This window comes from Phascolarctos cinereus, unplaced genomic scaffold (assembly GCF_003287225.1).
Source record: "Phascolarctos cinereus isolate Bilbo 61053 unplaced genomic scaffold, phaCin_HiC Scaffold_9;HRSCAF=440, whole genome shotgun sequence".
In the NCBI taxonomy this organism is placed as follows: Eukaryota; Metazoa; Chordata; class Mammalia; order Diprotodontia; family Phascolarctidae; genus Phascolarctos; species Phascolarctos cinereus.
The window spans coordinates 28,995,184-29,017,779 of NW_027556402.1; positions in this window are offsets into that span (position 1 = coordinate 28,995,184).

The following is a 22,596-nucleotide window of genomic DNA, read 5'->3' on the forward strand; positions in this document are numbered from 1 at the left end:
AGAAGGGAACATGGCTTCCAGATTATGTAACAGTTCAAATATATGTGTGTAAATATTACAAGACAAAGGGAAAAAAGTCAACATCTTATGAGGCAGAATGCCTCAACACCTCCAACACCTGTTGGATTCCCAAGGGAATATGGAACCATAGGAATGGTTTACTGGGTGATTTGAAAGAGAAATAAGAATTGTCAAAGTAGAATTTATAGCTTGCTTTGTATAAATAACTGACAGAATAAAATGACTTGACTCCATGGTGGAAAACCTCACCAAAGAAACAAGAAAGAATAATGAATTAGTAATGAGATACACAGAAGCAAAGGAATATATGGAAGAAGAGAAGCAAAAATCAATAATAGGAAAAGAAACGTGATCCTCGTGTGTATAAAACAAATTGATCTTGAAGGCAGGATGTAGAGAGAGAGTTTAAGGATTGTATGTCTCCCAGAAGAAAACAACAAAAACCCTGAAGACCAGAATGCAAGAAATAATGCACGAAAATTGCCCAGAACTTCTGAACACAGAAAACAAAGAGTCGATAAAAAAAAAGTACATGATCACCTCCAGGAAAACACAAAACAAATAAAAACACGGCAAATTCTAAGACACGTAAGGATTCAATCTAACAATTTCAATGACAAACAACAAATTCTGAAACAAGGAGAAAGACCTTCAAATATAAAGGAAAGGAAATTTGAATAAGACAAGACTATTCTGCACCTGTCAGAAACTACAAGAGTGAGAAGAATGTTGTGTTATGAGCAAAGATGCAGCCCAAGATGACACACTCGGAATCCGAGCCCAACAATTTATGAAAAAAGTTGGTCGATAAACATTTGTTAAGCGCCTACTATGTGTCAGACATTGTGCCAAGCACAATAGGAATACTGAATATGAAGAAAGACAAAAGACAGTAACTGCTCTCAGGGAGATCACAGTCCTTGGAGGAGAAAACATGTAAGTGAATTTGTACAAATAAGACATATTCAGGACAAGCTGGAAGTGAGCAAGAAAAATAAAGCACTTGAATTAAGGGGAATTGGGAAAGGCTTCTTTTAGAAGGGGGGATTTTTAGATGGGATCTGAAGGGAGTCCAGAAAGCAGAGATGAGGAAGGAAGGCATTCCAGGGGTTGGGGACAGCCAGTGGAAAGGCCTGGTGTCAGGAGATGGAGTGTCTTATTGGACCAACAGTAAGGAAGGTAGTGTTATTGGATGCAGAGTAAGTGAGGGAGATGGGTATAAGGTGTAAGAAAATTGGAAAGGTAGGGGGAAAGGTTATAAAGGGCTTTGGATGGCAAATAGAGGATCTTCTAGTTTATCCTGTAGCTGGAATTTGTTGATTAAGGACAGTAACATGGTTGGGTCTGGACTTTAGGAAGATTACTTTGCCAGCTGAGTGGAGGATGGACCAGAATGGAGAGAGAATTGTGCCAAGGAGACCAACAGGAAGGCTACCACAGCAGTCCAAGCATGAGGTGATGAAGGCCACCATTAAGGTAGCAGTAGTGTCAGAGGAGAGAAGGGGTAAAATTGACAGGCTTTGGCAACAGATTGGATATGGAGTTAGTGGTGAAAGAGTGGAGGTTGACACCTTGATTGTAAGCCTGGTGTCTTGGGACAATGGCAGTGCCCTTAAAAGTAAGAAGAAAGTAAGGGGTGGGAGTTTGGAGGAAAAGATAAGTTCCATTTTGAACATGTTGAATTTATGATGTTTATAGGATGTCCAGTAGGAAGTTAGAGATGCCATACTGGAGGTCAGCAGAGAGTTTAGGGAGTAATAAGTAGATTAGAAAATCATAAGCATGGGGCAGCTAGGTGGTGCAGTGAATAAAGCACCAGTCATGGAGTCAGGAGGACCTGAGTTCAAATCTGGCCTCAGACACATAATGCCCACTAGCTGTGTGACTCTGGGCAAGTCACTTAACCCCAATTGCCTCACCAAAAAAAAAAGTCATAAGCATAGAGATGATGATTGAATTCACACAAGCTAATGAGATCACTGAACAAAATTGTATGAAAGGAGAAGATAAGAGGGCCCAGGAGAATTAGTGGACATAACCTGGATGCAACAAAGGAGATTGGGAAGGAGTTTTCAGATAGGTGGGAGAAGAACCGTTAGAGAGGAGTGTCTTGAAAACTTAGAGGGAAGAGAGTATCAAGGAGATCTTGAATAGCAAGTGTCAAGGTTTGGCAGAGATGTCAAGAAAGGTGAAGACTGAGAAAAGGCCATTAAATTTGACAGATCATTAGTAACTTTTGGCGAGAGCAATTTCGATTGAATGAAGAGAGTGAGAGGAAGTAGAGGCACCAGTTTTAGATGGTCTTCTCAAAGGGCTTAGCCACAAAGGGCAGGAGAGATGTGGGATGATAGTTATCAGGGATGGAAAGATCAAGTGAGGGTTTTAGAGGATGTGGGAGACATGGGCCTGTTTATAGGCAGTAGGGAAGCAGCCAATTGATAAGGAGAGATCAAAGAGAAGAGAGTGAAGATCACTGAGGAGGAGATTGGTTGGAGCAGACAGGATGGAATGGTGTGACCTACATATGGGGGCACTGGGTCTGGAGTCAGGAAGACCTGAGTTCAAATCCAACCTCAGACACTTATTATGTGACCTTGGGCAAGTTACTTAATCCCTGTTTGTCTCATTTTCTCATCCATAAGTGTGGATAATAATAATACTTACCTCCCAGGGTTATTGTAGGGATCAAATGGGATAATAATTTTAAAGTACTTAGCATAGTGCCTGGTACATGGTAAGTACTATATAAGTGTTAGCTATTATCTAGAAAGAGTTTTTTGGTTTGTTTTATTTGGCAAGGAGGAGGAACATCTCTTCACATGAGATGGACAAAGGAGGAAATAACGGGGGAAAGCATTGGTTTGATATAAGATGTGAAGAAGGGAAGAAGAAACTCAGAAAATAGTCTCAATTTTTTCAGTCAAATGGTAGGCAAGGTTCTCAGGTGAGAGGATTGGGGGTAGAGGAAACATGAGATACTTGAGGAAGAATGAGGAGATTTGGAAGAGCCACTGTGGTAAGTGGGATAGTAAACTGATTAGGGGGGTGAAAAAGGATTGTCGCCTCATAGCAGCAAGGCAAAGGACTGCCTTGAAGTTATGTAACTTAAATTAGTAGTGGGTCAAATCAGCTCAGTTTCATGCTCTTCTCCAGCTTCTTTCAGCAGCACATGTCTGGGAGCAAAGGCGGTGGGTGGTGGGAGTGACTGAAGGCTGAACGTAGGGTGAGATTGGCCATATGAGTGGAATCAGGAGAAAATAGAACAATGTATAGAGTTGGACTGGTTTACTGCAAAAGGCCACCCAGAAGAAATGGAGACAAGATTTTAGGGATGTAGAAATGGTAGAACTGAGCTCCCCTTGACAAAACTTCTCCAAACAGATCTAAAAATGTACCAGACCAAATTCTGAAGGAGAAATCCAGAATAACTCATAATGAGTCATTTGTCTAGCCCAGCTCTGTGTAGAAAGACAGAGAGGTCTTCAGACACAGAAGACTAATAGGGCCAGAAGCACACCCAAGTAGAAGTTATGCACCAGGGCATTGGAGGTCTTAGACCCATAACAGGCTACCACTAGACCCAAAACAGGTACTACAGTGGGGACAGGTGCCAATTGGAAGCTTCATTGCCTACTACCCAGTCCTGGGTCACAGATCCAAGGTGGACTGAGAAGGGGAGTGTGGGTAGGGAGGTCATGGATGATATCCCAAGAGAGGAGGAAATTAAAAGTCAAGCAGCAGTGGTGTGGCTCAGACTGTAGGAATATGGGAATATGGGAGTGGGAGGGTAGGAGTGAAGTGGGAGAGTCATTTCAGTTCCAGCATCTAGTTCAGTCTTTTTGTTCATGTCTTGAGAGGAATCACCAAAGAGGAGCCTACAGCTTCTTCACTGTGAACCAATAGAACTCTGCAGCTGGCTAGCAGGGACTGACATGGGTTATTGTTCAGACCAAAACTCAGGTCAGGAACTCACAGAGCTCAGATTAAGGGGAAACAATTAGACTTTTCCCTGGATCATATCACTTTGGGGAGCACTAAAAGCTTACAGGTCTCCAACTTATCCTTGAGATCATGGAATCAAACTCTAAGAAAGCAGCAAAAGGACCAGCTCAGATCTTCCTCCCAAAGTGTGGCAGAGCCCACAACATCGTCTGAAGTCAGGAAGTAGGCTGGAAGAATGAGCGAAACTAAAAAAGAATCCCTCAATAAAGAGTTATTATGGTGTCAGGGATGCTGAAGACATAAACTCAGAAGAAGAGAATAACTTCAAAACATCTATAAGCAAAACCTCAGAGAAAAATACAGCTTAGGTATAAACTCAACTAGAATTCCTGGAAGAGATGAAGCAAGAGTTTTTTAAGAGTTTAAAATATTTTTTATAAATGGAATGAGAGCACTTGAGGGAAAAAATAATAAAGGAAATTAGAACTACGGAAAAAATGATTGGGAAGGGAATTAACAGCTAGATACAAGAGGTACAAAACCTTGACCAAGGAGAAAATTTCTTGATAATTCAAATGGGACAAATAGAAGCCAATGATTTCCTGAAACAACAAGGAATATTGAAGACTCAAAAACAGAAGCAAATGTGATGTGTGTCATAGGAAAATAAGTCAAGGAGCAAAAAAAAAAAATAAAGATTAGTGGACTATCTCCATGCTATGACCAAAAAAGGAACCTAGAAATCATATTTAAAGAAATTTTAAAAGAAAGCTGCCTAATCACTTGGGATGAGATGGAAAAGTCAAAATAGAATAGCTTCACTAGTCACCTCCTAGAAGAAACAGCAAAATGAAATCTCCCAGAAACATCACATGCAAAACACAGAGTTTTCACCTCAAAGGAAAACCTGCAAGAAGCCTGAAAAATAAGAATTCATGTACACAGGACCTGGAGTCAGGATCACATGTGATTTAGTAACCACCACTATAAAGGAGCAGAGAACTTGGAATTGAACATAAGGCAAAGTATACAAGTTATAAGCTAAGAAAAATTTACCTAGCAAAATTGAGTATAATGCTACAGGGGAAATAATGTAGCTATAATGAAATTGAGATGATTTCTCAATCACCAACCAGAATTCCTGATGAAAAAACCAGGGCTGAATAGAAACTTTGAAATTCAAACACAGGAGTAAAGAGAAACATAAAAATCTAAACATGAATAAATAATAATAAAGGGGAAAAAAGGACGAACTGCTTACATCATAATATGGGGATATGATACATATGTCCCTTCTGAACTCTATCATCACCAGGGTTGATAGAGGGAGTATAAGTAGTGAACTGGTTCACCTAGGGGTCAAGATGGGGAAAGGAGGAGGTTGTGGCTAATACTGGGGTGATGACCTAGGTGAAAATTTAGGGATTGAGAGGTTGGCAGTAAGTGTGGATTAAAAGCCGAGTTTGGCATTAGAAGACAGAAGCAGAGGTAGAAATCCAATAGATTATGATCAGATAGGAGTTCATGACCATGAAAGCGGTGGAGATGTGGGTGATGGCAAGATCTCTTGACCATTGAAGTGAATAGCTGAAGTGGAGTGGAAGAGTAGATCATGTGAAATGGGTAAATTGAAAACTGTGAGGTCAGGATATTTGACAGAGTATCAATATGTATGATGAAGTCCCCTAGTATGAGGACAGGAGTCGAGGAGGAAAGACAGTGAACCAGATACTAATCTCATTCAGGAAAGAAAAGATATATCCTGGAGGTTGGTCGTTAGCAGTTACTAGAATTTTGATTGGGGGCACAGATATGGATTGTGGGAACCTCAAAGGAGATGTTATTGAATGAGGGTGGTAGATGGGCATTCAAATAAATAATAGGCATTCAAAACATTGCTAGGAAAAAAAACCAGACCTGAACAAATTGTAGATTTGTAAATGCCCCAGACAACAGAAATACAAGCAAGGTAAACCAATATAGCAACCAAAAAGATACAGATAACAAAATTAATTTACCCTAGGGGGGGAAAATCTAAAGGGAGCTGACCACCACAACAATAATAACTCTCCAAGAGAGGGACCATTAATAAATTTCTTTCTAAAAGCACAGAAAGAGAAAAGGATGAAAATGGGAGTCAAAAAGAAGTAATAGTAGAGAAATAGACCTGTAACATCTTGGACTGAGCCTTATAACACCCCAGCTCAAGGGGAAATCAGTGTTTTTTTGTTGGACTAAATTGTAGAATGTAAGGTCACAATAGAAGGAAGTCAATAGTTGACAATGAAGGACAAATAACTCCTGTAGCCTCTTAGGAAGAAGAGGGCCTATGTAATAATGGCTGAGGAGGAAAAGAAGAAATTGAAAAGGGAAGTTGGTAAAGAAAAGGAAAAGCTTGTTTCAGTGGTGGAGGAAGTTCGACTGAAGAATGCTGCCAAAGGGCAAAAGAGATTGTACAGTGGGATTTGGGGACCTTACAATGGGTATAATATGCAAGGATTGGATGCTTAGAGATAGGCCTCATCTTACCTCAGTTGAGAAGGGGAATCAGAATTCCTCAGGGTAATTGGCCCCCAGAAGAAGGTATGGGCATGATCCAGAGAGGAGATTTCATGTCAAATGGGGAGAAAATGGTAACAGAGTGGGTAAAGTGTCGTACACAACTGAATAATCAGGGACGTGGCCTAATTTTTACCAAGGCAACACTTCTATCTCTTGCAAGAATTTCTACATCTAAGAATGAGGCACAAAAGAAAAAGCAGGGAGAAGAGGCAAGATTTACCCAACAATACCATAATAAATTATTTAGAGAAGAGAACTCAAAATTAGTTTATTAGAAATTTTTAATTCCATCAGGAATTTTGCTGCAGCTGTTCAGTTGTTTCAGCTGTGTTCAACTCTTTGTGACCCCATTTGGGGTTTTCTTGGCAAAGCTGCTGGAGTGGTTTGCCATTTCCTTCTCCAGCTCATTTTACAGATGAGGAAACTGAGGCAAACAGGGTGAAGTGATCTGCCCAGGGTCACATAGCTAGTAAGTGTCTGAGGGCAGATTTGAACTCAGGAAAACTAGTCTTCCTGACTCTAGGTCAATGAGTAAAAGATGCAGAAAATGAAATGCAAAAACTAACAAATTGAAGGGGAAGAGATATAGAAGGATTTTAATTTATTACTTTACTTGTTAGAGAAAAAGAGGGAAAAACTTAGAAAACTAGATTAAGAGAATGAATAATTAAAGCAAAATCCCAAAACTAGGGAAAAGAGTGACAAATGAAGGGTGAGGATGTTGAAGGTTGTTCTTGTATTGTTATTGTTTGTTTTTGTTTGTCCTTCATTCTCCAAGAGAACCATGACCTCAGGGAGGTGATGCCATGACATTCAAATTAATTGGATTTAAGCGAGATAGGGCTGTGCAAAGTCATCAGCCTCATTTTCTCCTCCAGAGCCATGTGGATCCAGTGACAAGATAGAAATCAGGACGACTAGAGATGTCCCCGCAGGTGTTGAAGAGAGATATGTGAATAGGGCTGCCTTAAAGTAGACTAAGATAAAATAAATGAAGAAACAACATACTATCTTTATAAAGGAAGAGGAGGAAAATCCAATTCAGAAATAAATTATATTAGATACAAATGGAGGAAAATATAAAACTGACTCTCATAACTTTAATTGTAAATTGAATAAAGTTTCTAAAATGGTTCTCAAAGTGTGGTATGAAGACTCCTCAGGGTCTCTGGGATTCAGGAGTTCCATGAGGTCAATATCATTTTAATAATAATACTAAAATGTTTTAATTCCTAGTAAACTAAGTATCGATGGATACAGTTTATATAAACAAAAGCTCTTTGGGGGGTATTTAATACTTTTTAAGAGTATAAAGTGTTTATATAAACAAAAGCTCTTTGGGGGGTACTTAATACTTTTTAAGAGTATAAAGTGTTTATATAAACAAAAGCTCTTTGGGGGGTATTTAATACTTTTTAAGAGTATAAAGTGTTTATATAAACAAAAGCTCTTTGGGGGGTATTTAATACTTTTAAAGAGTATAAAGTGTTTATATAAACAAAAGCTCTTTGGGGGGTATTTAATACTTTTTAAGAGTATAAAGTGTTTATATAAACAAAAGCTCTTTGGGGGGTATTTAATACTTTTTAAGAGTATAAAGTAGTCCTGAGACTAAAAACAAAGTTTGAGAACTACTAGATTAAACAGTCCAATAAAATGAAAAAGAATGACAGATTGGAAAAGAAAACAAAACCTCACAATCTGTTACTTATGAGAAACACATCTGAAAAGCAAAGATAGACACAGAATGAAAATGAGGGGTTGGAAAGAAATTTGCTTCTAGTGAATCCAAAAGAGCAGGTTTAATAGCAATCATATTATTAGAACAAAGCAAAAACTAAAATTTACAACATAAAAAAATAAACAAGGAAACTATATTATGCTGGAAAGAACCATAGACAACAAATCAGTATCAATATTAAACTTATATCCTATTGTCTTAGCATATAAATTCTTGAAGAATGAAGTGGCTTACAAGAAGATATGGAGAGTAGTAAAATAGTGGCAGAAGAGAGAGTCCCTCTCGGTTTTGGACAAATCACACAGAAAGATAAACAAGAGTAGAATTGAACAAATTGCTCAAGAAACTAGAGCTAAAAGATGAATGGCATCTTCTAAATGGTGCTGCTAAAGAATACACATATTTCTTACCACCGCACGGAACTTCTATAAGAAATGAGCATGTTTTCGGGGACAGGGATGTTGCTAATAATGGACATACATAGTATTGGCATAAATGGCAGACGTAGTAAACACATTGTGGGCAGTAAGATATTGACCAGTTCAGGGAGCACAAATGAAAGTAGACAGCAACCCAAGTAGAAATCCTGAAACACTGAAATCCTGAAAAATATGTGGGCCAAAGAACAAATCGCAGAAACAGTAATTATGTGAAATAAAATGCCAGAATTTTGGGATGCCGTTAAGTTGCCATTAAGGGGGAAATTATACTATTGAAAACATTAACAAAATAGAAAAAATTAACAAAATAGAGTATTTAATAAATTGGATATGCTTTTTACAGTGTTTTTATTGCTGTGTACTTTTACATCATTATATTATCCCCAGTGTATCTCCCATTCCTCCTTCCAGAGAGCTAATCTATTTGTTATAAATAGTATCTTTTAAGGGCAAAAAAAAAAAAAAGGAAAAAATGAGCACAACTGATTGATACATGAAAAACTCTGAAAACATCACAGTGTATCACACCTGTGGACCTCCCACCTCTGGAAGGGGTGGGTTGGGGATGCCCTCTCGTAACTCTTAAATTAAATCATGTTTGATTTTTCTTGGCTCTGCTTACTTCATTCTGCATCAGTTCATATCGATCTTTCTATGATTCTCAGTGTTCATCACACACATCTTTTCTTATAGCACCGTAATATTCCATTACATTTACATGCTGCATTTGTTTATTCATCCCCCCAAAAGTAGGTATCTACTTTGTTTGAATTCTTTGCTATCACAGGAAATGTTTTTATAAATATTTTGGTGTATATAAGGACTGTCTTCTTATTGATGGCTTCTTTGGGTTATAATATCAGTAATGGAGCCTCTGAGTCAAAAGGTATGGCCCTTTTAGTGACTTAATTTTATTCACTTTTCATAGTTATAAATTGCTTTCCAAAATGTTTATTCCATTTTACAGCTCCACCAACAATGTATTTGTGTGTTTATCATTCTACAACCTGACACTGACAATTGCCATTTTTTGTCATCTTTGCCAATTTGCAGGGTGTGAGGTAAGACCTCAGGATCATTTTTATTTTTATTTCTCTTATTTTTACATTTGTTCAGTTTCATATTATCCCTTTTATTTAATCTATCCTTTTAGACTTATCCAAATCAGAGAATGAGCTATTGAAGTCTCCTGTCACTGTTGTGTTATTTTCTATGCCTTTCTTGTTTCTCAGTTAATGTTTCCTTTATGAATTTGGATGCAAATACATTTGGAGCACAAGTTTATTACTGGTATTGGTTTGTTGTCTATAGTTCCTTTAAGCATTATGTTGTTTACTTATTTATTTCTTTTTATTTTTTGAATGTTTTTAGTAGCATGATTGCAACTGCTGCTTTTTTGGATCTACTTGAGGCATAGTAAATTTCTTCCATCTCCTCAATTTTATTTTCTGTATGTCTTTGTTTTTTTTAATGTGTTTCTTGTAAACAACAGATTGTATGGTTTTATTTTCTTATCAAATCTATTTCCCATTTTCATTTTATTAGATTGTTTAATCCATTCACATTTCAAGTTACGGTAATTAGGCTTATATATTACTTTGTCTTTGTGTTTTTTCTTACGGAAAAGGGAATTCCCCAAAAGGGAGTTGAAAAGAAGTGGGGGAAGGAAGAAGGAATCCAGCATGGGATGGTGGTGGGGGGATGGGACATACTTTTGAAGTCTAGATAGTCAGGAACAGAGCTGGAAAGAGAACGAAGTCTGGCTCAGGCCCTTCAACAAAATTGAAGCTCCAAGAGGAATACACCAATGAAAGAAGGAAGACAATCCTGGTGGAGGAATATTTCAAGGTGACCAGACCAAAGAGACAATAATTCCAAGAGACTCCTTCCCTCCTTCCTCCCTCATTGCCTATCTTGTTGTCATCTAATTTTTGTAAAGTGATTTTTCTACTGATTCCCGTTTCTAAGCCAAAAGATTTCCATTACTGGTTTATCATGAACCAGGAATAAAATAGGCAATTGGCAATGCAAACTGTTCCCACACAGAGCTGGAAATATTCTTTAATTTTATTCTGAGCAGACCACCCAGAGGGAGTGAGCCAGTAGTTTCATTCTTGGCCCTTTTTCCAGGAAGACACAAGTCAAGGATATAATTAACATCAAAGAAGATAGGCTTACATTATTTTTTCAGGACACCAATATAGGACACTCTTAGAACAGCATTTAAAGTCAATTATTTCTGGATGGGCCACCAACTGCTTTCATTCTTGGTCATTATTGCATTACCTGAAGAATTCAAGAATGAATGAATTAGGAAAGGACATAAAGCTGTCAGGATACAAGATAAAGAGGGGATGTATCAAAGTTGTTAAATAACTATTTTCCTTATCTCTGGCTATATTGGGGAATTGAAATCATATTGAAAATGTGAATCAAAGTGCTTAACACTTATTAACTCTTTTGATCTGGAAAGTTAGAGGGTGCAGGTTATGAAAGGCTTTGAATACCAATGAGAGAATTTTTATATTCGATCCTGAAGGTGATGGAGAGTCACTAGAGTTTGAGTATCAGGGGTGGTGACATGGTCAGATCTTCCCTTTAAGAAAATCATATTACAAATAAGTGGAAGATGGATTGGGGAGTACAGAAAGAATTGTGACAGGCAAAACAACCAACAGGACTTTGCAATAGTCCAGGTGTGATGGCAGTGTCAGAGAAGAGAAGGGGGAATATTCAAGAGAAATTACAAAGGTAAAATCAATGGGCCTTGGCAACAGATTGGATGGGGGTAAGAGAGTGGGGAGTCAAGGATACCACATATATTGTGAGCCTGGGTGAGAGGGAGAACGATGATGCCCTAGACAGTAACAGAGAAATTTAGAAGGAGGTGGGGTTTGAGAAGAAAATTGATTAGTTCAATTTTAAACATGTTGAGTTTATGATGTCTACAAAACATCCAGCTTTAATGTCCAGTTGGCAGTTGGAGATGCAAGTAGAGAAACTAGAGAAGTATATTTAAGAATCATCCAGATAACATCCAAGACAGGAACTATATTTTAAATGGGACAAGGACCGAGCCACTTCATCGGAGACTGGGGCTGATCAACAGCATCTACACTGCAATGAAAGTAGGACAAACCTCAGTACTTTGGTGTCCCATTCAAGGGCTGCAATGGGAGATGACTCCTAGACTTACCTATCTGATCCAAATATGGAGGAGAGGGCAGAGCCTGGCCCCGGCAGAAAATATAATCCAGAAATTAAGGTTGAAGATACACTTCAAATAGAAGGAGACTCCCAATAAAATAAAAAAAAAAATACAATGGGTTGGAATAATTCCAAGGCAAAATTTCATAAGAAGATAAGTTCAAAATAAGCAGGAGAACTCCAGAAATGAATGGGTGCAGGAAATGAAGGAAGAGATGAGACATATAAAGAAAGAAATTTGAATACTTGGAAAGAGAATAAACAGCTTAGAATAGAAGTTAGAAAACCTTATCCTAAAAATGGATTCTCTGAAAAACAGAAAAGGAGCTAACAAAATTCAGTAATTAATTAGATAGAACTATTAGAGCAAAGCTAAAGGACTGAAAAATTAGCAGAACATGTGAAGTATCAGGACAACTAACTTGGAAAATAGGATAATTAAACACACTGGAAATGTCACAGCCAAATTCCAAAGTTTTCATATCAAAGAAACAATATTAGAAATATCCAGGAAGAAAGAGTAAACAACAAGGCACCAGTTAGGATTACACAAGATTATGAAGCAAATAACTCAAAGAAAAGGAAAATTTGGAATATGATCTAGCAAAAGGCAAAAAGCAAAAACTTTAGAACCAAGAATAATTTATCCTACAAAATTCAGCATGATTTTATTAGGTGAAAAAAGGATTTTTAACAGAACAGATGGCTTTCAAACATTTCTGATGAAAAAAATCAAACTTTTGTGCAATCTTTGAAACACAATCACAGAAAACAAGTCAAAAATAGAAACAGCAACAGCTCTGCTCCTCATCCCCTCTCCACTCTTGAATCAGATAAATAAGAGTCACATCATAAACAAACTAGAAAGAAGACATTAACTTTCAGATTTATCTCTAGGAGAAAAGCTTATGACAATAGAAGGTCCAAAAAGGGAGCAAAGATTATTACAGAAGATAAAATGGATAGTTCTGATTACATTTGACTTAAAAATTCTTGCACAAATCCAATGCAGTTAAAATTCTGAAAAATTATTACATCAAGTTTCTTTAAAGTTTTCTATTTCAGACCTACTCAATCTGATTCAAATTTATATGAATGAGAGCCACTCTCAAATTGATAAATGGTCAATGAATATGAATAGGCAGCTTTAGAAGAAAAAAATCCAACCTGTTAATGGCCATATGAAAATGCTCCAATCACTAATACTTAGAGAAATTAAAATTATAACAACTCTCTAGTTCCACCTAACATCCCCCAGATTGGCAAAGTTTACAAAAAAAGGAAAATGATAAATGTTAGAAAGGGCTAGGGGAAAACAGGTACATTAATTAATAGCTCCATTGCTGATGGATTTGTGAATTGGTCCAGTCATTCTGCAAAAATACTTGGATCTGTGTTCAAAAAGTTATTAAACTATGTATAACCTTTGACTCAGCAGTACCACTGCTAGGTCTATACCACAAAGAGATCAAAGAAAGAGACAAACAATCCATATGTTTAAAAACATTTATAGGAACTTTTTCAGTGGCAAAAAAATTAGAAACTGGGGGGGGTGCCTATCAAGTGTGGAATGGCTGAACAAGTAAAGATATATAAATTTAATGAAATAATGTTGCACAATAGGCAATGATGAAATGAATAGCATCAGAAAAATCTGGAAATTTGCCTGTATGAATTTATGTAGAGTCAAATGAGTAGAACCGGGAGGACTATTTACATAGAAATAACAACATTATAAAGAAAACTTTGAAACACATGAGAACTCTGATTGTTGTAAGACCAACTATAGTTCCAGAGGAGTGATGACGAAACATGCTATCGGTCTCTTGACAGAGAGGTAATAGATTCATGATATAGAATAAACATGCATTTTCACGCACTGTGTGGAGCTTTATTTTGCTTGACATATTTATTACAAGGGCTTTCATTTTCTTTCTTTTCCTTTTTTTAAATGAAGGGGTGTGTGTAAAAATGAGTGGGGATAGGAATACATGGGAGCAAACCCAAAAAGAAATAAAAGAAGGTAATTGAGGTATATTTCAGTTTGTTCTTGTTGCTGTTTCAAAACAGAGAAGATAATAGAGGGAAGACCAGAAAGAAGCTTAGACAAGACATTCAGCTCTGTATTATATACTTTAAAAAAAAGTTGCCCATAATAAACATCTGCAGTTTGATGTGCAGTCCTATTTTTCCTGTTCCACCACAAACATGGAAATTCTGTTTTTCTTTGGTTTGTTCAGAATAAAAATAAGGAATTAAAAAAAGATGTGAGAAGGATTAATTTATTCATAAAGGGATGGGGTTCAGCAATGAAAGAGGAGAATCTAACAAAATGTTATTATAAGAAACCTACTTGCATCATAAATATTCACACATACTAGAAAAATGAAGGATTGGAGTGAAATCTATTATGCATCAGAATATCAAAAAAAAAAGCCAGATTGAATATCACGATCTCAGACAAAAGAAAAGCATAAACAGATATGATTGAGTTAACTAGTATTTAGGGATATAAATAAAATCAAAAGACAGTCCCTACTCTCAAGGAGCTCACAGTCTTTGAGGGAGACAACAGGCAAATGAATATGTTCAAACAAAATATAGACAGATATGTTGAAGGCAGTATCAGAGATGAGATATTAGGATTAAGGACTCAGAAAAGCTGCTTGCAGAAACTGGAACTTTAGCTGATGCTTGAGGGAAGCTACGGAAGCCAAGAGGTAGAGATGAGGAGGGCCAGCATTCCAGGAAAGAAGAACAGCCCATTAAGATGCCTGGAGTTATGAGATGGAGTGTCCTATGCAAAGAGCAGCGAGGAGGCCACTGTCATTGGTTTGCAGAATACTACTGAGGGAAGTATGGTGTAAGAAGACTGGAAAGGTAGGAAAGCACTAGTGTGTGCTACAGTTACCCAAAAATAACACTCAGAGATTTTCTAGGTATAAAGTGAAAGATTTATTATTATGTTCTCGTGAGAAGCGGGTGTCTGCTTTGTCCAGCAGTCCGAGCAAAGCGAGGCGAGGCACAAAGGTCAAAACAAAGGTTATATAGCCCTAACGCACGCACCACTGGCTGTAAATTCCCATAGGACAGGAATTTCAGCCTTACAATATAAAACATGAAAATCTACCCCAGAAACAAGGAATCTCATAATACTACCAATCCTAGCTATTTTATCCTTATTTAGCATTAGCTATTACCTAATACTAATGTAACGGTACAGATCATGTGTTTTCTAGGAACTTGAAACTTGGGCCTATTCACCAACTTTGAGTTTGTAACAGTCTACAAAACTGTTACACTCAGTCCATCTGAGAGATCGCACGCTGTTTACATTGTCTCACTCACTAGGTTATGAAGGGCTTTGAATGCTAAATAGAGGATATTATATTTGTTTCTGGAGGTAATAGGGAATTATTATAGTTTATTGAATGATGGCTAGGGAGCATTATGTGATACGATCAGACCTGCACTTTAGTTTGTCAGCTGAATGGAGGAAGAATTGGATGTGGAAAAACTCAAGACAGGGAGATCAACCAGCACACCACTGCAACAATTCAGGTGTGAGTTGGGCATGGTTGCTGTGTCAGAGGAGACTTTCTCTCCACTGTACACAAGAGATGTTACAAAAGTAGAAATGACAGGATCTAACAAATGAGTTGATGTGTGTGTGTGTGGACACTGGTAGTGAAAGAGAATGAGGAGTCAGGGATGTTAGCCTGGAAGACTGAGGGGTAGGGGTGGTAGTAGTAGTACTCTCCACAGTAATAGGGAAGTTAGAGGGGTGGGGTTGGGGGAGAGGTCCAAAGCAGGACTACCAGATGAAAGAATACCCTGCAATTCTGTCATTCTGAAGCTGCAGGACTTCCCAGCTGTCTGAGAATAATTGAATCCAGCAACAATCTACTGGAACTTCCAACCAGAGACGCACCCCAGGTATGTTGCTCAGACCCAAACCTAGGTAAGGAACTTTCAGAGCTCAAACCAGGAGTGTAGTGAGCTGACTTTGCCCCAGAACCCACCATATTTTGGGAGCACTGAAAAGCTTGCAGGTTTCCAGTCTGATCTGTGCCTAAAATCTTGGGAAAACACAACACTTAATAGTCCATGAAAGCACTAGGACTCAAGAAGCCAAGAACTCAGCTCAGAAACCTCCCCCCTAAAAGTGTGCAGAGCCTGGCCTTAGCATAAGTCCAAAATCAGGAAGTAGATTGGAATGTGCAAACAAACAAAAATCTCACCATAAAGAGCTATTATAGTGACAGGTAAGTTCAAGACACAAAAGAAGAAAATGACTCCAAAACATCTCCAAACAAAACCTCCAAGCAAAATATGACTTGAGAGCACAAATCCAACCAGAGTGCCTCAAAGAGATGAAGGAAGAATTGTTTTTGATTTTATTTTTGAAAAAAAAAAAAAGCTAAAATAATTTTTAAGATCAAATAAAAGCAGTATAAAGGAAAAATGGGAAAAGAAATTAGAACTTTGGAAGAAAGATAATGAAAGAGAATTAACAGCTTGGAACAAGAGGTACAAAACCTTAATTCAAAAAAAATTAAAATTAGAATTCAAATAGAAGCTAATGACTATGCAAAATCAAGAAATACTAAAATAATGTTAAAGACTGGGGGGAAAAATAGAAAATATGAGGCATTTCATAGAAATGACCTGGAAAAGAAAGAGAGATAATTTAAGCATCACTGCCATGAACAAAGAACCCTGGCACTGTATTTCAAGTACTTATAAAAGAAAACTGATTAGATCTCTTAGAATCAGAGGTCAAAGTAGAGACAGAAAAAATCCACAAGTTTCTTCTTGAAAAAAAAAATCCCAGGAACATTTTAGCCAAAACGCAGAGCTTCCGGGTCAAAGAAAAATAAAATACGGCAAGCAGGCAAGAAGAAAGAATTCAGTACTAAAGTGCCATAGTCAACATCGCAAGTAATTTAGCAGCTACCATTGTAAAGGAGTAGAAAGCTACAGTAACATACCCAACAAAACTGAGTATAATTCCATACAAGGAATAATAGACCTTTGCTCAAAAGGACTGCACTAGAGCTGCATAGAAACTTTGAAATATAAACACAGGAGTCAGAGAAGCATAAAAATGTAAATATGAGAGAACAATCATAAAGGACTAAAGAAAGATAAACTATGTTTTAATGTGAGGAGACAATCGGGTCATTAAAGGGAGCCTAATTAGAAAGAGGGCCTGGGATTGGTTCTTTCATATTTTTATGATTTTGAAAGATAGGAATGAAAAGGAAGGGGAAGAGGAATACACGGGGAGGGGAGAAAGAGAGAGAGGAAAAATAGGGGAAATTATTTCCCATAATTGTTTCCAAGAAGAAAAAAATTTGAACTGCATCCTGATCCAAACTCATCAATGGAACGAATAATACACATACACAGAGTCAGATATGGGAATACATTTCACCTAACAGGAAAACAGGAGTGAAAGGGGTTAAGGAAAAGGATCAGGGATTAAAGGGTTAAGGGAAAAGAGAGAGGGCAGAATAAGGGAAGACTTAGTCATAAGCAAAACAACCTCTTAAAGTAATGGTTGAAAACAAAAACAGAAAAGTATAAGAAAATTATATAGAAGATGATTAATATACAAGGAACAGTCATAATTGTTAACAGGATTAAGAGGATAGCAGAAAGAATCACAAACTAGAATACAACTTCTTGGTCACGTGAACAACAAGATGGAGGACTAGATATTTTTTCTCATCCACACAGCCTCGTAGACCTTTCCATAACAGAAATCATATAGCAAAGATAAAACAGTTTTAGTTGTCTCCATGGTCTAGGACACCCAAAATCCAAAAGAAGGTTAAAAAGAAAAACAAAGTCCATGAACTGGTACCTACACTGAGCTCACTCAGCATCCATTCCCCACCTCCCATGCGACTGGTAGTGAGGCTGCACTACCTGACCCGAGTACTTGACACAAGGACAGGCAACAAAACTCAATCCCACACCTTGGAGACCCCGGCTCCAGATGACTCAGATTCACTCGGGCTGTGTAGCACTCCACTAAGCCTGATAGAAAGAGTTCAGCATCCGGCTGTAGTCAGTTCTGTCCACCCAAAAGTCACTTCGGGCAGAGACCTTTGCTGGTGAACTAAAACTTGCCCAACGTGGGGAGAGACTGAGACCCTTTACAAGTAGATCTATTTCCTTTTCTGAGATTGGGTTATTTAAGGTCTCTATCTGTGTTCTGATAGCTTGGATATATAACCCCTGTTTTTGAAGGAATTCCTCTATTTCTTTTGTGTTATGTTTTATTAGCATGTTGCTCTTCAGTCATTTTCAGTTATATCTTACTTATTGTGACCCCATTTGGGCAAAGATACTGGAGTGGATTGCTATTTCCTTCTCCAGCTCATTTTAGAGATGAGGAAACTGAGGTAAACAGGGTTAAGTGACTTGCCCAGGGTCACAAAGCTGATAAGTGTCTGAGGCCAGATTTGAACTCAGGAAGATAAGAAGTCTTGCTTACTCCAAGCCTAGAACTCTAATCACTGCAATGCCCACCTAGCTGCCCCTACACTGCAGCTGGAGAGTCCCTGTCTGGATCCCATGACCTCTCTCTTGCTAAACAAGCACACCATCATTTGAGCTAATTCCCCATGTATAATTGCAAAGAATACATTCTGATTGTTCTATTTATTCTGGGCTTGTTATGATTTCACTTTGCTTATTTGTCATTTTGTTGATTTGATTCCCTGTTCTCTTTTTAATCAGATTAGCTAAAAGTTTATCAATTTTATTAGTCTTTTTAAAGAACCAGGTTTCAGTGAGAGCCATACAGCTGTTCCTTACTCTTCCTGCTCCTTAGCTAGCATATTACTTTAGGCTTCAGCCTCATTCCAATCTAGATTCATGTCCAGGTCTGGGATCAGAGCTACACAGCCATAGGCTGGCTCCCATATCTTCTTCCTGAACAGCATACAGTCTTAAGTCCTATCCATGCTGGATCTGGGACCCCACTCCTTGTTCTGGTACGTAGTTACACACCCAGTTTAGTCCCTACTCTGGAAGCCTCCTGGGTGTACGCCCTCTGTGGAGCCCATGGGCCTCTGGCTATCTTTCCTTGCTGTCCTGGGCTGGAAAAAAAAGACCCACAGTGATTTTCCCTCAGATTTCCCCATCATTACTCATTCTGGTATTCTTCCTCAGTCTTTGTCAGAGTAGTTGTGGGAGAGAGCTTGGCTCTACTGCACCCTCCTATTCCCTCATATTGGCCAGTCTGTTCAGACAAAAATGTTCAGTCTCCTGAAAATCATTTGGGGGTATATCATGTACACTTTAGTATTAAATATGACACATAATGCAAAGCATGGCTTGATGGGCTGTTTTAAGTAGTACAAAAATACATTGACAATAGCAAAAAAAGAATAATTATATCCAGTTGTTTTCTTCAGAGGCACTTATAATTTGTTTTCCAATTCATTGCTCTAGAATTTGTTCTCCAAGTCATGACATTTTCTTTCAAAGGAACTCTTAAAAACTAGCATGGTACTGTGAACTTAAGGATCAGAGGATCTGGGTTCAGCTACTACCTTCGTTCTCATTATCTGTACAACACTGGGGAATTCACTTAATTTCTGAGCCTCAGTTTCCTCAATTGTAAAATGAAAGGGTTGCTTCAGTTGGCCTCTGAACTTTATAGCTTTAGATCTAGGATCCTAAGACATGGAGTAATCCAGCTCTAACCCTCCAATTCCAATCCTTAATATATTAAAGTGTTTTATGTTTTGCTGTTTTAATATAAATTTTTCTCTCTCTCCCCCTCTCCCTTCCTCCTCCTCCTCCTGCCTCTTCTCCTCCTCCTCCTCCTCTTCTTCTTCTTTTTCTTTCTTCTTCTTCTTCTTTTTCTTCTTCTTCCTCTCCTCTCCTCTCTCTCTCTCTCTCTCTCTCTCTCTCTCTCTCTCTCTCTCTCCTGCTCACAATATGGTGGAAAATATATCAATCAATCACCCATGCCTGCATCTGAAACTCGTTTATTAGCCCTCAAGTAGGCACAAACAAGATTTAATATCAAAGAATCCCAAAGCCTAAACATTAGAAGGCATCTAGTTTAGTTCGTACCCAAGAATCAGTTCTGTAATTTCCTGACACATAGCCCCCCAGCAGCCTCTGCCTGAAGACCTCAGATGAGGGAGAGATTTCACCCCTTCCTGAAGCAGCTCATTCTAGTTGAGTTCCAGTTGTCAAATAGTTGGGTTTTCCAGCCCACATTCTCATAAGTCTAATTCTGCTTCTCTCTGTGTTGCCAGCACTTAACACTGTCAGGTACTGCTTAAAAAATGTTAGTTGATTGATTATAATGACCTGAGCCTGGGTTAGTTTTTCTGATGGACAACCCTGTTACTTGTATTGGGAACACTGGGTACCACTGAGTATATGTGAGAGAATGGGAGTCCTCATTGACTGAGGGAACCGGAGCCCGATGAAGGGAATTCATTTTTGTTGGAGACACACTTGGAGAAGGCCTTCAGGAGAGATGAGTCATGAGGGGCAAGGCAAAACCACTTAAATGGTTAATAGGAAACGTGGAACCACAGACCTGGACGATTGTCTTCCCTTACGTTTGCACCCCCAGAGAATGGATTCCCCTTTGTGATAATTTTTTCTTCTCTCCTTGGATGAGCTTAGATCTTACTTACAATTAAAGAGCTCACTTACTTTTTTTGTATTCTGTGGGTGCATTCTAATCTGTTTAATTTTTCCAATTTCTGTTTGCTATTTTTTTCGATGAGGAAGACCTCCACTGGAGTGGTCTTTTGTGTTAGTAGGAAAGGGCTTCCCCTTTGAGAGCAATCAGTACAGTGGTTTTGCTTCTGTGCCTGATGTGCTTTAGGCTAGAGATATCTAAGGGGTGCCAGATTGATATAATTCTAGTTTTAGAGACTGGACAAGAGATAGACCAGATTTAATGATCTTCCATCCTGCCTGTTCTTCCTTCCATCTTGGGTAGTGGTGGTGCCAGCCTAGTCCTTTGGATATATTTAGACATCCCATGGGGCATGGACACCACATACACACACAGACTCATTCACGCATATTACATTTAGTTTTTGTGTCATAGTCAGACTTCTTTTGTTATTTTTTTCTCTTGCCTGGGATAATCCTGAATGAATGAATGAAAATTTACACTGCATCTTCCAAAAAGGGAGCAGAAGTAAAGTGATGGCTCTGTGGAATCAGAACATATGGAAGATGAAAAGGGAAAAGGATAAAGAGTTACTTGTACTGTGCTCATCTTTCAAGACTTGTCAGCTGTATAATGAGGGGCTTGGACTACATGATTGTAGAGGTACCAACTAGCTCTAAAATTTTAGGATTCTGGGCAGGGCAAAGAAGGACTCACTGACTGAGGAAGAAGTGGAGAAGATGACATAGTTGTTTGACTTCCCTGCCCCTGGCCTGCCATGGAAATTCAACACGTTGCCAAATAAAATATGGCAAAGCATTTTATTTCTACTTTAAAATGTCAGGAAAAAAATCCTCACAGAATCAAATATTTTCATCCTAATTGAGCCATATCACCTCTTATTTAAAATACATAGCATATGTTTTCTCTTTTTACTTATTTCTGGAACTGTGGTTTCTCTAGGGCAGAACCATGCCAATGAACCGAAGCTAGCACAACTAACCTTGGCACTGAGAAGTGGCAAATCTAAAAGCTTATTTTTGTTTTACTGAGCTATTAAAAAAATCTCAGGGGCAGAAGAGAGACAGAAAAAAATCTCTACATATAAATACTGCTAGAGAATGCCAAGAATTTATTCAACTCTGACCTGAAAAAATTTGGCACCTGAAATTAAAGTCCCAAGGGACCGTGCCTTCAATTTGCTAAGTGTATGGTTTTAAGACACCGTGGCACCCGCTTACAGGCATAATTAACATTTTAAATACCTTTTAAGAACAAAACACCAAAGTCTGTGAGGTGACCAGCTACTACTAAGGAAAATATTGAGTTCTGGGATACTCTGTTTGCCCTTGGGAAAGGGTGGGAACATTTGATTGTAATCCCAACTCCCCATCCCCACCCCCAACCCTCAGCAGCCCAGATACCACCAAATTAACCCTTGGGCCTCAGAAGGCACTAATTTGCTGATAGTTGGTTTCGTACAATGGTCATCCGCAAATTTGCATGTTGTTCCATTTTAGGTTATGGGAATGATATGCTTCTAGGGATGGTGGCTGACCTTTTTCTTTTTCCTACCTAATTTTCTCACCAAAATGTTTAATCAGCAAAAAGACAACATATTTATAGATATAATAAAACAGTAGAGGAAAGAATTGTTTAAATACACATGCTACATGTTATATTTTGCATGTATACATATGTGTGTATGTGTATACATACATATATGTATTTTTTTTTAATTATCCAATGCCAAATTCAGGAAACTCTATGTAACACTGTCTACGCTGGCCCTCAGTGCCTGGAAGGCCAAATATGCCTCATTTCACCCCTTCCCCAGGGATCTTCAGTAGTCTTAGGGAAGGTTTGGGAGTGTTTAGGCTCTCTGCAGATTGATTCAGCTCCCACAAATGTCATTCCTTCAAGGGTAAGGATAGTTCCCTGCCCCCAGTTTCATTTGGCTACAGATAGTTTAGCTTTTACAAAGAAAGATTTACTTCAAGAGTATAAACACAAATACATAA